We start from the raw sequence: 13,791 nt of genomic DNA, 5'->3' as shown, positions 1-13,791 counted from the left end.
TTACTGTTATATTTACATTTTTTGTATTCTCTAAACTTGGCACTTTGATCTGATATTCTGACCCAACAGATAGAGCAGTCATTATTATAATTTTTTGTTCAAACAGAAACTTCTTTTGCTAAGCATGGAAGTTTTATTTATTTTGCAAACGTTTTGGTGCAGATAGTAAAAAGGGAAATTACTCTGTAATGCTAGTGGAGTTAATTTGCTTTAAACTGATCTTTCTCATCTTAAACATTACATTTTGAAACAAGAGAGGCAAGGCCTTCAAGACTCACTTGTGATGCACTTTTTTTTTTTTAAATCCAAGCTTTTTATGTATTGAGTATAATTCCAAATGTAATGTTTAAGACGAGAAAGATCAGTTTAAAGCAAACTAAGTTCCCCCAGCAGAGTAATTTCCCTTGTTCTACTGTCTACACCAAAACGTTTGCAATAAATAAAACTTCCATGCTTAGCAAAAGAAGTTCCTGTTTGAAGAAGAAAGGAGAAAGCCGGGACACCTTGTGTTGGCAAAACACCGGAACAACGTGAACGACGTGCAGGGCGATAGAAAGGAAAACATTTCTGACACACGCACTGTTCAGAAAACAGGGGACATCATTCACACACAGAAAATGACCCCAGAATTACTTTCCATGGCAAGGGACTCCACAATAAACACGCATGCTATAAATCACGTCCTCAGTGAATACGTATTGTAGTTAATCATATTCTATAATTTGGTTTTGTCATACGTGAGACAAGACAGACGTAGCTCTAATGGAGATCCCCAGACAAGTGCAATTTGTGGACTGACACTTGTGTTCCAGACAACTCCGTGCGCCGGCAAGAACGTTCCATGACTGTCGTCGTGTTTTGGTTTTTCTGCTATGTCATTCACCGACACTTCACGTGAAGTGGGTTCTCTCGGCACACATTGGTCTGCAGTCCGTGTGAAGCTACAATCCTTTGGTTGTTTATAGATAGAATTCTATAGTTATTTATAGATAGAATCCTATAGTTATTGATAGATAGAATCCTATAGTTATTTATAGATAGAATTATATAGTTATTTATAGATAGAATCCTATAGTTATTGATAGATAGAATTCTATAGTTATTTATAGATAGAATTCTATAGTTATCTATAGATAGAATTTATAGACATAATTCTATAGTTATTTATAGATATAATTTATAGATAGAATTCTATAGTTATTTCTAGATAGAATCATATAGTTATTCATATGTAGAATTCTATAGTCATTTATACACAGTTGTGTGAAGATATAATTCTATATAGATAGAATCCTATAGTTATTTATAGATAGAATCCTATAGTTATTCATTCGCAATTGCGTGAAGATAGAATCCTATAGTTATTTATACTCAGTGGTGTGAAGATTTAATCCTATAGATAATATACACAGCTGTGTGCAGATAGATTCCTTAAGTTATTTATACACAGTGAAGAAGAATCCTATAGTTATTCACACACAGCTGTGTGAAGATAGAATCCAACAGTTATTCATACACAATTGTGTTAGAATAGAATCCTATAGTTATTCATACACAATTGTGTTAGAATAGAATCCTATAGTTATTTACACACAGCTGTGTGAAAACAGAGTCCAATAGTTATTCACACACAGAGAGCGGCGCTGTGTCTGCAGACTCCGACATACCAGTTGCTCGATGAATGTTAGTTTCATCTTTTTTCGGCTTCAGTTTCAGTGGTGTAGTGTCAGTGTAGTATCAGTGTACTGATGCTGATGCTTTCAAGGTGGTGTAGTATGAGTGTAGTATCAGTGTACTGATGCTGATCCTTTCAAGGTGGTGTTGTGTCAGTGTAGTATCAGTGTACTGATGCTGATACTTTCAAGGTGGTGTAGTATCAGTGTAGTATCAGTGTACTGATGCTGATCCTTTCAAGGTGGTGTAGTATCAGTGTAGTATCAGTGTACTGATGCTGATGCTTTCAAGGTGGTGTAGTATCAGTGTAGTATCAGTGTACTGATGCTGATGCTTTCAAGGTGGTGTAGTATCAGTGTACTGACATCAGTCAAGTCAAGAAAACTGCTGGTAAGACTGCGCAACAAGATCCAATGGCCTTGCTTCAACAATCCTCCGAGGAATTGAGGGGGAGGAAGGGAGGAGGGGAGGTACGGGGGGGGGGGGCGGACAGGGGACGGACTGACAACACAGCAGAAAGGACGGGGAAACCCATTGCACAGACCTCAGGCTCTGACCAAGACACCTGGATGAATCTGGTCAACAGCTCTGTGCGGCGCCCCACAACAACTCTTCACAGCATGCAAAAGTGCACTTTAATGAATAGCTGTTGAAACTGAAAGAATAGCTGTTGAAACTGAAAGAATAGCTGTTGAAACTGTAATAATAGCTGTTGAAACTGAAAGAATAGCTGTTGAAACTGAAAGAATAGCTGTTGAAACTGTAATAATAGCTGTTGAAACTGAAAGAATAGCTGTTGAAACTGAAAGAATAGCTGTTGAAACTGAAACTGCTTTTCTTACGACACACACAAACTGGTGAACCAGACTTGGTTATTTCATTCCATTGTGCTATTTGCCAAGTTTTATTTATGCAGGTGCAAAATGAAACAATCAGTATCAGTATCAGTAGCTCAAGGAGGCGTCCCTGCGTTCGATCAAATCCATATACGCTACACCACATCTGCCAAGCTGATGCCTGACCAGCAGCGTAACCCAACGCGCTTAGTCAGGCATTGAGAAAAAAATAAATAAATAAAAAATATTAGATAAATACATAAAAATACTACTACTACTACTAATAATAATATTTATAAAGCGCAAAATCTTGATGAAGTCAACTCTAAGCGCACAAAAATAAAAGACAACAATCAAATATAACAAAGCACAATTTGACCTCGCTGGGGTTTTGGAACAATATGTTAGAGGTACAAGTTAGAAAAGCATTTAGCAATCGTGATAAAGGAACACGTTCCGTTTAATCAACGCTAGATGGATGTTCCACGAGTCGCTTAGAAACCAAAGGAACTGACCATATTCCTCTCCACGTTGTCTGTATACATTCCTTGCCGTCTAAATTTTCATCAAGATGTTAACATTCGAAAACCATAAAACCTTTTTTTCTGAATTGTGTTCGTGTACAACGTGATTAATTTTATTTCCTTAAACTCCCCTCCCCCCCCCCCCCCCCCCCCCCCCACGCCCCGCCCCTTCCCCTAAACACCGGTCTTAAAGCCATTTATAAACATGTGCGGGTCGGTGTGTCTGTGTGTCTTTTCGTGTTTTGTTTTCTTCTTGTTGTTTTGGTCTGTTTGTTGTTGTTTTGTTTTCTTGTTGTTGTTGTCTGTTTGTTGTTGTTGTTTTGTTTTCTTGTTGTTGTTTTTGTGTGTTTGTTGTTGTTGTTTTGTCTTCTTCTTGTTGTTTTTGTGTGTTTGTTGTTGTTGTTTTGTTTTCTTGTTGTTGTTTTTGTGTGTTTGTTGTTGTTGTTTTGTCTTCTTCTTGTTGTTTTTGTGTGTTTGCTGTTGTTGTTTTGTCGTTTTTTATGTGTTTTGTTTTTTGGCGTTGTTTTTTCGTGTGGTTTTTGTTGTTTTTATTTTGTTGTTGTTTTTCGAGTGTTTTTTGTTGTTGTTTTTTCGTGTGTTTTTTGTTTGCTTGTTTTTTGTGTTGTTGTTGTTGTTGTTTCTTCGTGTGCTTGTTGTTGTTTTTTTCGTGTGTGTGTTAATGTGTGTGTGTGTTGTTTTTTGTTGTTGTTTTTTTGTTTTGTTTTTTTGTTTGTTTTTGTTGTTGTTGTTGTTGTTGCTGTTGGTTTTTTGGGTTGGTTTTTTGTGTGTGTGTGTGTTTTGGTTTGTTTTTTGTTGTTGGTTTTTTTGTTTTTTTGTTTGTTTTTTTTTTTTTTTTGGGGGGGGGGGGGGGTTTCGTATGTTTGTTTGTTTTTCGTGTATTTTTTGCTGTTGTTTTTTCGTGTGTTTTTTGTTGTTGTTTTTTGGGGGGGTTGTTGTTTTTTGTGTGTGTTTGTTGTTTTTTGTTGTTGGTTTTTTTTCGTGTCTGTGTTGTTGTTGCTTTTTTGTTTGTTTGTTTGTTTGTTGTTGTTTTTTCCTGTGTGTTTTTCGTATATTTTTTCATTCTTCAATTGTTTAAACTGTGCGAAAACAGCGCTAAACGACACAGAGGCGATACATCACAGTATACCTATAACAGCGCGTCAAAATGAAGACAAAAAAGACATGACATACATAAGATACATGCCGCAGAGCAAAGTCCATTTACAAGGTTGAGCTGAACATTCTTTACCCACTGTAAGTACTGCTGTCTTCTGTGCAGACTTCCAGAGTTTCTCACACAAGAGAACAACACGAGTAGAACTGTGCTGCACGTATCGGCCTAATCTGGTGTATTCAGAATACATACAGTACTTGTTTATCTCCAGTAAGAACATCTGGTTTGTGGTGGTATCGGGACTCTGATGCAATCAGGTCATAGAATACAGAGCAATGTATCTTCAGGACTTTGATGCAATCATATATAGAATACAGAGCAATGTATCTTCAGGACTTTGATGCAATCATATATAGAATACAGAGCAATGTATCTTCAGGACTTTGATGCGATCAGGATATAGAATACAGAGTAATGTATCTTCAGGACTTTGATGCAATCAGGTCATAGAATACAGAGCAATGTATCTTCAGGACTTTGATGCAATCAGGTCATAGAATACAGAGCAATGTATCTTCAGGACTTTGATGCAATCAGGTCATAGAATACAGAGTAATGTATCTTCAGGACTTTGATGCAATCAGGATATAGAATACAGAGTAATGTATCTTCAGGACTTTGATGCAATCAGGATATAGAATACAGAGCAATGTATCTTCAGGACTTTGATGCAATCAGGATATAGAATACAGAGTAATGTATGTTCAGGACTTTGATGCAATCAGGATACAGAATACAGAACAATGTATCTTCAGGACTTTGATGCAATCAGGTCATAGAATACAGAACAATGTATCTTCAGGACTTTGATGCAATCAGGTCATAGAATACAGAACAATGTATCTTCAGGACTTTGATGCAATCAGGTCATAGAATACAGAACAATGTGTCTTCAGGACTTTGATGCAACCAGGTCATAGAATACAGAGCAATGTATCTTCAGGACTTTGATGCAACCAGGTCATAGAATACAGAACAATGTGTCTTCAGGACTCTGATGCAATCAGGTCATAGAATACAGAACAATGTATCTTCAGGACTTTGATGCAATCAGGATATAGAATACAGAACAATGTATCTTCAGGACTTTGATGCAATCAGGATATAGAATACAGAACAATGTATCTTCAGGACTTTGATGCAATCAGGTCATAGAATACAGAACAATGTATCTTCAGGACTTTGATGCAATCAGGATATAGAATACAGAACAATGTATCTTCAGGACTTTGATGCAATCAGGATATAGAATACAGAACAATGTATCTTCAGGACTTTGATGCAATCAGGATATAGAATACAGAACAATGTATCTTCAGGACTTTGATGCAATCAGGATATAGAATACAGAACAATGTATCTTCAGGACTTTGATGCAATCAGGATATAGAATACAGAACAATGAATCTTCAGGACTTTGATGCAATCAGGATATAGAATACAGAACAATGAATCTTCAGGACTTTGATGCAATCAGGATATAGAATACAGAGCAATGTATCTTCAGGACTTTGATGCAATCAGGATATAGAATACAGAGCAATGTATCTTCAGGACTTTGATGCAATCAGGTTATAGAATACAGAACAATGTATCTTCAGGACTTTGATGCAATCAGGTTATAGAATACAGAACAATGTATCTTCAGGACTCTGATGCAATCAGGTCATAGAATACAGAACAATGTATCTTCAGGACTTTGATGCAATCAGGATATAGAATACAGAACAATGTATCTTCAGGACTTTGATGCATTCAGGTTATAGAATACAGAGCAATGTATCTTCAGGACTTTGATGCATTCAGGTCATAGAATACAGAACAATGTATCATCAGGACTTTGATGCAATTAGGTTATAGAATACAGAACAATGTATCTTCAGGACTTTGATGCATTCAGGTTATAGAATACAGAGCAATGTATCTTCAGGACTTTGATGCATTCAGGTTATAGAATACAGAGCAATGTATCTTCAGGACTTTGATGCAATCAGGTTATAGAATACAGAACAATGTATCTTCTCCAATGAGAGAAATCAATTTTTGCTGTAAAACATAATATATTATAATCACAGTTCTTCAATGTGTGTAACAGATATGAAACTTTATGTGTATTTCAGGTAAACCATACATATGATTGCCATTGTCACATAATTATGTGTGTAACTGGTGGAACGTTTATATACGCTGTATGAGTGGATGTATGCACAGTATTGATTGTGTACCAGTAGGTGTGTGATAAATTATGTATATATGTGTAAATACAGAATTATATGGTCATTATTTTTTGTGGCATATTAGCATCCATATTTCTTATTATCAATCTATCTAAATAATTTCGCATGATAGATAGCCAACATGCATATACTATGCTTGATGTAACTCATGTGTGTATTTAAATGAATCCAGAAAAAAAAGCTATATCAAAATAAAGACAGACCAGATGAAGACCGCCGGCACACACAAGTCACTAAAAGACGGAGCCTGTTTCCAACTTAGACCCACACACGTCTGCACAGTAAGGTGCTGTACACATGTTCGTTCTTTAGTTCAGCGTCTTTTCACTATCAGTGATATTACACGTTAAAAATAAATAAAAAAGGGGGGGGGGGCGGCATGGGGGGAGGAAGGTAGTGGTGGTGGGGGGTGGGGCGGGAAGAGGAAAACAGAAAAAAGGTCAACTAGAAAACTACCGTAAAATGTATAACTAACATGCAATTACATTTAACAGTAACAATTCAATAATAATAATGATAATAATCAGAAACCATTAACACAATTCTGAAGTGCATTAAAGGAATGTAGAAATAGGGCTATGAACTAATGCCTGTGAAAGTTCGACCATAAGAACCTCGTCAGAAATAACTTTACATAAATCATCTGCAGAATTATTATTCTCTTTGAAATACTTGGGCAAGAAGGTACGTAACTGCTGGCAGTGAAACAAACAATGATGCAAGCTGAACTGCTTACCACATATGCATGTAACATTTTTACTATACTTTATCTTCAGCGCATCAAGTTTTATACGGAAGAAAGTAGAGGTTATTAATCTTGTATAGCAAGCTGATGGATTCGGTATCTTTTCTTTAATAATATTCTCGGGGAATAATGTTCCTTTTTGGTTTAAAACTTTAACTTCCATCGGTTATGAAATCGACCCCATGCTGATTTTTCTAACAAAGTGTATGTCTGTACAGTAAGGTGTTGTGTCGTTCTGTTGTCATGTCTGTGTCGTTCTGTTGTCATGTCTGTGTCGTTCTGTTGTCATGTCTGTGTCGTTCTGCTGTCATGTCTGTGTCGTTCTGTTGTCATGTCTGTGTCGTTCTGTTGTCATGTCTGTGTCGTTCTGCTGTCATGTCTGTGTCGTTCTGTTGTCATGTCTGTGTCGTTCTGCTGTCATGTCATGTGCCCTCAGCTATGTTGCTGTGTTTTAAGGGATGGCGCAAACGAAATTAATTATTTTTCCTATTCTTATTACTATCATTGTTGTTTTGGGGTTGTTGTTTTTTTTCTTTGTTTTTTTTTTAATTGTTGTTGTTGCTGTTAGTATCATTTGTTGTTTGTGGGTTGGTTGTTTTTTCTCTTTGCAAAACAAATTCTATTCTTTCAAAAGCACAGACATTGCAATATGAACATCTTAACAAATCCATGTATGACTCATGTGATATAGATCTACATGTCACTTTTATCAAAGCATCTTCCTTATTTCTAACCACATCAACACTAACAGTAGTTAAGGTCTAACAAACCTCACAGTTTTAAGACCGACAACCGCAGTCATTTCTTCCTGGTGTACAAGTACATCTGCGTATTATTTCTCTATCATTTTCCTCTGTTTGTGGGGGGCGGGGAGCAGAGGGGGGGGGGGGGGTTGTGTGTGTGTTGTTGTTGTTGTTTTTTGGTTTGTTTTTGTTGTTGTGGGTGTGTTTGTTTTTGTTTGTTTGTTTTTTTTGTTTTTGTTTTTTTTGTTTTTGTTTTTTTTCTTGTTTGGTTTTTTTATTTCGTGGCGGCGGGGGTTGGGGGTGGTGGTAATAGTATTATTAGTTTCATCACAGCATATAAGGCCTTTGCTCTTTGTGACTGCACAACAATCCTGGCACCCCAGACTACAGCACCAGAGCCATCGCATCGCCAGTTCTGGATGGCACACTACATTCCTGATTTTTTTTAATTTTTTTTTTTTTGGGGGGGGGGGGGAGGGGGGGGGGGGGGGCGGGGGGGGGGGGGAATGAAAGAGACAGATATCCAGGCCGCATGGTGTATTTCACGTTCCGCTTGTACTCTCTGATGCGTTACAGACTGAACAAGTCTTTCATTTCTCTATGTTACATTGTGAAATGATTGTGCTTTCCAATCTGATTCAAAAATAAATAAATGAATAAATGATAAGTGAATGAATGACTGAATAAACCAATGAATAAATAGAAAAATGAAATAAGAAATCAACTAGCAATCAATTAACTAGATATTTTAAGGATTAGTTAATGAATTGCTTGATTAATCAAGTAATCAACAAACTAATAACGCAATCAGATTTGATATTCTGAACATTGACTTCCATTTCGACTTTACCACAGGGAACAAGGCACTGACAGTAGCTGCCAGAAGTAAAAAAAAAAAGTGGGGGGGAGAGGGGGAGGCGGGTATTCTGGAACTGTCCGCTTTTAATTCAGTGCACGACCTTGCATGTGTAATTCTTGTTCCACACAGAAATAACGGTATGATGATGTTAAGAGGGTTTTTTTCGTGGTGTGTGTGTGTGTGTGTGTGTGTGTGTGTGTGGTCTTTTTTTTCTTTCAATGCAACACGTTTTTTGTTTGTTGTTTTTTTATGTTTCTTCTTGTGTTGCTTGTTGTTTTTTCCCGGGGGAGGGGGGGGGGGGGAGGAGGGGTTCCCGTTAATGAAACAAAAGTAAAAATCACCTGCTGTCATCTCCAGTGCTAACTTACATGGAAAAAATTGCACGAGCTGTGAGTTTGTTGTTCAAAGTGTCAACTGGCTTCCACCTGACTGACAGGCATGTACACTGCTCCTGTGTCTCCACTCTGTGTGTGTGTGTGTGTGTGTGTGTGTGTGTGTGTGTGTGTGTGTGTGTGTGTGTGCGTAACCCAACGCGCTTAGTCAGGCCTTGAGAGAGAAAAAAATATATATATATATAAGCTTACATAAATAAAGAAATAAATAGATAAATAATAATTATGATATTTAAAAAAGGTAGTAGTAATGAAAATAATAATAAAATAATAATGTGTGAGTGTCTGGCATGTGGGTGTGCGTGTATTCGCTGAGCGTGGTCCATGTATATTACTGTTTTATTTCAACCGTTTGTTTTCTTACCCATCTTTCGTTCTATTAAAATCTGATATATGAATTACATTTTTTAGATTATATATTTGTTGTTTTTATCTTGTTTTGCTATTTTGTTTTTTGATGTATGAATTACTTACCTGCTTGGTTTTTATGTTAATGCATAAATTACTTATTTGTTTGTTTGTCGTTTTATTGAATAAAGCATTTATTTGTTGAAGTTGTTGGATTATTTTATTTCGAGCTGTGTTAGTCAATGTTTTACACGGTATGTTCTCATGGCGTGGTCAGCATTGTGGTTTGGGCGTTGGTCAGCTAACTGTTAGCCCCATTTTCTTCTTCTTTTTTTTCTTAAAAAACAAACAAACAAAAAAAACAAAAAAAAACACACACACAGCAGACGCGGGATGGAGAAAATGGCCCAGTCTTCGTGATCTGACACCGCTAAAAACTGAAACTGAAAGAGTTCAGGTCATTGAAGAGGGTTGTGTTGGACAGAATTTAGAATAAAGCCTATAGCATCTGTTGCTGTCCACTGCTTATAATGCACTGATGCCATTTGACCAATATTATTTTTCTTCTCTTCTGTGTCACACACACACACACACACACACACACACACACACACACACACACACACACACACACACACACACACACACACACACACACACACACACACACATTTGCCGTGGAAAAAAAACTGAACGCGCTGTTCAATACTCAGAAAAAAATGCCAACAATCTTGACTGATTTAAATACGTGGTCACATGAAAAAAGGATCTAATTATTGCTCATTAACCTCTCTCTCTCTCTCTCTCTCTCTCTCTCTCTCTCTCTCTCTCTCTCGCTCTCTGTGAAAATGTCTGTTACTTTACGTATTTCTTTGTTTCCAAGATGGTAGCCATTATTTGCTAATAAAACGCGGAATTTTCATGTCGGTAAAGGTTATACTTAATGAATCATTTAAAAAATGTATTGATATATTTATTAATTTCCTATCAGATTTCATTTCAAAGAAACTATTGCAGTGGTACTTAGTTTTATTTACCTTGCTCATTTATGTCCCACGTTTAGTGGAATTCCGTGTGATATGTGACACAAAAATGAATAGATAGATAAATTAATAAATGAATAATAAATAAACGAATGAATAACGTTTAGTGGAATTCCGTGTGATATGTGACACAAAAATAAATAGATAGATTAATAAATGAATGAATAAATAAACGAATGAATAAATAGATGGATAGATTAATAAATGAATGAATAAATAAACGAATGAATAAATGACTAGATAAAGGAGCAAACTATCAAACAAACAGCACCGATAAATAGGCTGCTTGTGTGACTAACTAACTAAACATGATGACAAAGACCGGCTTTGGCTTTTCCTTTCTGTGAAAATATACTGTCAGCTAACATGACAGAACATACATGGATCGGGTTTCTGGCTTCGGTTGGGGTTTTTGGTTTTTTGTTTTTTTGTTTGTTTTTTGTTGTTGTTTTTTTGTTTTTTGTTTTGTTTTGTTTTGTTTTTGTTTGTTTTTTTTTGTTTTTTTGTTTTTGTTTGTTTTTCTTTTGTTTTTCTTTTGTGTGTGTGTGTGTTGTTGTTGTTGTTGTTGTTGTTGTTGCTGTTATTGTGGAAAACATGTATAACAAACAATACAGTTTGCTTCACTTGACAACACTGCGGTCACATATTCTCTCTTCTCTGTGCTGTGCGCGCGCGCGCACACACACACACACACACACACACACACACACACACAGTAGCAGTAGCAGCAGCAGCAGCAGTGGTAGTAGTAGTAGTAAGAAGAAGAAGAAGAGGAGGAGGAGAAATCAAATTAACAATAATAGTAATAGTAATATTATTATTATTATTATTATTATAATATTAATATGATTAATGATAATAATGACAATGGTAATAACAGTGATGACAAGAAGAAGAAGAAGGATGAAGACGATGAAGGTGAACAAAAACAAAGGAAAAGACTCACCCTAGGATGATATCAGCAATTCCTGTTGTTTTTTTCTCTGCCACCACCAGCCTTGTAGTGCAGAGAGTGTTGCGTTGTGTTGTTCCGTCACGGACGTCTTAATGTTGCTGTAGTTGTCGTTGTTACTGTTGGTGTTGTCTGTTTATTCCACGGCACCTTGATCGCTGGTCAACTATCAGACGACCACTCACATTGACCACTGAGCTGACCACTCACAATGACCACTGAGCTGACCACTCACAATGACCACTGAAGTCACAGACGGACCAAGTCCCACGCCTCACAAGCAGAAGACAGATGTTCAAGGCCTAGAAGGCAGCAGCAGCACTGGGCGGTCCGGGTGTGTGTGTCCTGTCAACAACAAATAACCGCGGGCATGTGTCCTGTCAACAACACATATAGCGGGCCTGTGTCCTGTCAACAACACATAATAGCGGGCCTGTGTCCTGTCAACAACACATAATAGCGGGCCTGTGTCCTGTCAACAACATATAATAGCGGGCCTGTGTCCTGTCAACAACAAATAATAGCGGGCATGTGTCCTGTCAACAACACATAATAGCGGGCCTGTGTCCTGTCAACAACATATAATAGCGGGCCTGTGTCCTGTCAACAACATATAACAGCGGGCCTGTGTCCTGTCAACAACATATAATAGCGGGCCTGTGTCCTGTCAACAACAAATAACCGCGGGCATGTGTCCTGTCAACAACACATAATAGCGGGCCTGTGTCCTGTCAACAACACGTAATAGCGGGCCTGTGTAGCGGGCCTGTGTCCTGTCAACAACACATAATAGCGGGCATGTGTTCTGTCAACAACACATAATAGCGGGCATGTGTCCTGTCCGTTGGTCCGGCTCGCCAATGACCAAGACACGTGTTGATCTGTTAGCCTGGTCGGTACAGCCTGGAATCCTGGGGGACAGTGCTGTTTCTAGAAGGTCTTCTGCCACTGAACCAAGGGATACACGCTGCCGTGGTCAGTAGCAGTGTCTTCTGGCACTTCTGTGTTGTCTTCTGGCACTTCTGTGATGTCTCCTGGCACTTCTGTGTTGTCTTCTGGCACTTCTGTGTTGTCTTCTGGCACTTCTGTGTTGTCTTCTGGCACTGCCGGGGGTGTGGGTGGGGGAGGGGCAGTGCTTGTTCCGTGACAGGTCAGTCAGGGTCACTCACCTGTGGATGTTGTGCCGGACAGTCAACGCAAGGCAACGGTGTCACGGCTACTTGGTAACTGAGCCTACGCGTCACGGTTGGTAAGCCTACACTGTACGTCACGCTGAACAATAACTACAGCACGTGGGCTGTAGTCTCTTTGTAGTGACGTGTTGTCAGGCACTGTGTTCGTCACGGCGCCAGGCAGTGTGCCGCTGTCAGCCAGCATGGACAGCAGTAGACGCCGTGGGTTCCTCTCTCTCCCTCTCTCTCCCTCTCTCTCCTCCCTGGCCTCCTGTCTGTCTGTCTGTCTGTCTGTCAGTGCTGATTCCCAGGCACCGCACTCCTCTCTCTGCCTGTCCCAGTGCCTTGCAGGCTGGGCCACTCACTCACTACCAAACCAACTTACAACGACTCAACGCGCAGGCGATCAAGTGCGACTGTGCATATCCGCCCGCTCCGCCACGCCACAAGCAAGTGATTTTCAGGGCTCTGGTTGCCCCGGGCGACGCCTTGTTCTCTCTGGCACTGACGGCGTTTCATGGGCATCGTGTGGCTGGGGGGGAGTGACCACACCCCTCTCTCCCTCTCCTCCTCCTCCTTCAATCAGGGTCAGGCTTGGTCGCCCGTCGCTCGCGCTGTTTTCTTGTCTCAATTTGCTGGCCCGGCCTTACCTCCCCTGCCTGTCTCTCACGCTCTCCGCCAAGAGCCTGCACGCGCCTCCCCGGCCTCTCATTGGTCCGTTCCCCAGTCCGCATGTCCATCACCTCCCGTCACAGACCACGCCCTCCTCACGCTGTGTCCCAAATTAGCCAATGGGCGAGAGAGCGATGGGGGAGGGGAGCGGCGGAGAGAGGAGGAGGGTGGGTGGGGAGCAGGGCGAAGAAGCCGAGCGCAGAAGGCGATTGGTCGTGAAAGTGACGCGTGTAGCCAGTGCTGTGCCGCTGAATTATGACGTCCACAGTGACACCTCGTGTCTTCTCCACTGCTCTCCATCTCTCTCCCGTTACCGTCAGTCCGGGCCGTGTCAGACAAAGGGAACCGACAAAGAGAACGAGGGATTTTCTTATGTTTTTTAACGGGAAAGGTATAAGTTTTTGTTTGTTTGTTTTTTTT

At 39.4% G+C, this 13,791-nt stretch overlaps 1 protein-coding gene across 2 annotated transcripts in view; it reads right to left on the bottom strand.

The window, feature by feature from the left end:
* Positions 1-13,254, bottom strand: part of LOC143281784 (uncharacterized) — a 72,728-nt gene extending 59,474 nt beyond the window's left edge. The window contains exons 1-2 of one of the 2 annotated variants that reach the window (XM_076587077.1): positions 12,697-13,254; positions 11,522-11,872 (exon numbers count right to left, since the gene is read on the bottom strand). The gene's annotated coding sequence lies outside the window, so the exon portion shown is untranslated. The remainder of the gene's footprint in view (positions 1-11,521; positions 11,873-12,696) is intronic. The other variant, XM_076587078.1, reaches the window with a different exon arrangement.
* Between the last annotated feature and the right edge of the window lie 537 nt (positions 13,255-13,791).

The sequence above is a fragment of the Babylonia areolata genome, chromosome 4 (assembly GCF_041734735.1).
Source record: "Babylonia areolata isolate BAREFJ2019XMU chromosome 4, ASM4173473v1, whole genome shotgun sequence".
Taxonomy (NCBI): domain Eukaryota; kingdom Metazoa; phylum Mollusca; class Gastropoda; order Neogastropoda; family Buccinidae; genus Babylonia; species Babylonia areolata.
This window is presented reverse-complemented; position numbering and strand designations above follow the sequence as displayed.